At 36.5% G+C, this 2,500-nt stretch overlaps 1 protein-coding gene across 1 annotated transcript in view; it reads right to left on the bottom strand.

Moving 5' to 3' along the window:
- Positions 1-2,500, bottom strand: part of LOC145263160 (corticotropin-releasing factor receptor 2-like) — an 878,460-nt gene that overhangs the window by 523,536 nt on the left and 352,424 nt on the right. The gene's annotated exons all lie outside the window — the stretch shown is intronic.

The raw sequence follows: 2,500 nt of genomic DNA on the forward strand, positions 1-2,500 counted from the left end.
CAGAATGTACAATAGGACCATAATCAAACTAAGAGAATTTTTTAAAAGTTTCGGCTTTAGTATAACAGTAAAGAATGAAAAAAGCACCTCAAACTTCTTAGACGTAACATTAAACCTAAAGGAAGGAACATACTACCCCTACCATAAACCAAATTTGTCGCTACACTATGTCCACAAATTCTCCAATCACCCCAGATCCGTCATTAAGGCAATCCCTTCCTCGGTGTCCAAAAGAATCTCTAATCTCTCTGCAAACCATAAAATTTTCAACGAAAGCTCCACCTTTTATAACAACGCACTAGCAAACTCTGGATACAAAGACGCAATTAAGTATGATACGAATAAGGCTAAAAAAATATCCAGCCCCTTAGGCATAATGACCCACAACATGACTAAATGCAAATCTAGGCAAACTAATAAGGCAAGATCGAATTATAAGTATCATATGCCAAATACTCCTAACAATGAAAAGCTCATACAAGTTGAACAACCCCCCAAAAAAAACGGATCAGAAGAAAGTCCAATATTTGGTTCATAATAATAACGTCCAAACTAATATCCTAAAACAATTCTTTAAATTAGTAGAAGAGTCTTTCAAGTATCCTCACATATACAGCACGATCCCAAATAAAAACTCTATAAAATTATCCTTCTGAACTAGCACAAACTATTATAAGCACTAATAATAAGAAAATAGAATCAGCGCAGAAAATAATTAATGGCAACCTTAGTCTAGCCCAACCAAACTGCAATTGTAATGACCCAAATAGCTGCCCACTGGAGAATGTCTGTGTACACTCAGACGTCATATATTCATGTACTGTAACAGAACTCCCGCCTAATACGACAACTAATAACCTGACACCCCAAACCTATAGTACCAGTTACACCAGAGAGGATCCGTATAACCCAATAAGCAATAGTACACAATCTGAACAACTGACCACAGAGCAGATAGCTATAAGCTCCACAGAACCTGAACATAGAAACTCAAGCCACCCCCAGATAAATGAAGAACCTCTAGATACACCACACACAAGCCCTATAATACATACCTACATAGGATTATCCCCCTCCGATAAAAGCCACAATTGCAAACCATTTACAATCATTCTCAAAGGAGAACCCTAAAACAAAAACTACCGTATCTAACCTAGTTAGAAACCTGAAACAAAACAAAATAGACTTTACATTAAAATGGAAAATACTAAGAAAATCCAAGTCATAAAGCCCAGGATCTAAATACTGCATCCTATATAAAGCAGAGGCGACCAAGATTATAACGGCACCTAAAGAATTAAACATCCTCAATTCAAAACAAGAGATAATTTGCATTTGCAGGCACAAGAGAAAGTTCAAATATGTAAATGCAATTAACCCCATTGAAAATGCACCACCGGACAGAAACTAGCTTATTGCGCTTCCTCGCCACCCATAAAATGCAACAGTATCCATCACTAACCGTTTCCCCTAGTACAGAACTATTGGACAACACTCCAAACTAAATTGTTTTTTTAAACCACCTATAATCTCCCGCGATCTGAAAAAAACGCCATAAAAACTTCAACTCTTTAATATAAAATATTAGCACACCCTCTGAACACACAACCATTACATAATTTTAAATAAATGTCTAACTCAGAATAGTTAATGCCTAACAAACCCTATCCCTGTAAATATGTACACTTACACCTGTTAAATTGCAACCAAATCACAAATTAGCACACGATGCAACGAGAATATAACCTAAACAATATAAAACCCAGGCCCAATGAAAATATAGCTTAGAAACCACCTCACAGGGCTAAAAGCTTAAAACCTAAATTTAGAACCATCTAACCACCACCCCTAAACCTCACTGGCGAGCTCCCCCCAATAAGAAATTATTTAAAAACCAGCGTATTAGATTTACACTAAGCCCTCCACCCAGTAGTATTTACATTAAAACTTTTAAATGTACCGAAAATATAACCTAAGAAAAGCTCCCCCGGTTCAACCCAACCAACCCCCGTCACCCATACAGACATATCCCCCATCCCTATCCTACCCCTTCCGACTGCCAGCTAAGCGTTCCATCTAGATGCTAATTCCTACTGACAATATAACCTAGATTTGAACACAGTTGAACTAGTCCAGCTATGGGTAATTTCCATCACAAGAGCCTCCGTTGAACAATACAGTTTTTTTCCCAGCCAAATTAGGAGGAATAAGAATTCACCAGACTAAAACATCTACGAAAGACCACCCCAAAAATATTTGGAGAAATATGAAGATTTAAAGGACTACTATAAACTATACTTCTTGTATCTCTTGGAGATTAAAACTACTACATAAAGTAGTTATGGCGATTCGATGGACCTGTACCTCGTGTTCATAAACGAGAAAGTATGTATTCAACTTTCTAGGTCTGGCCTGTCATACATACATATATATACACATACATACATATAAATAGAAATATATATACATACACATACATACATATAATCATAAATTTGAT

The sequence above is a fragment of the Euprymna scolopes genome, chromosome 38 (genome assembly GCF_053919585.1).
Source record: "Euprymna scolopes isolate OS-2025 chromosome 38, ASM5391958v1, whole genome shotgun sequence".
Taxonomy (NCBI): Eukaryota; Metazoa; Mollusca; class Cephalopoda; order Sepiida; family Sepiolidae; genus Euprymna; species Euprymna scolopes.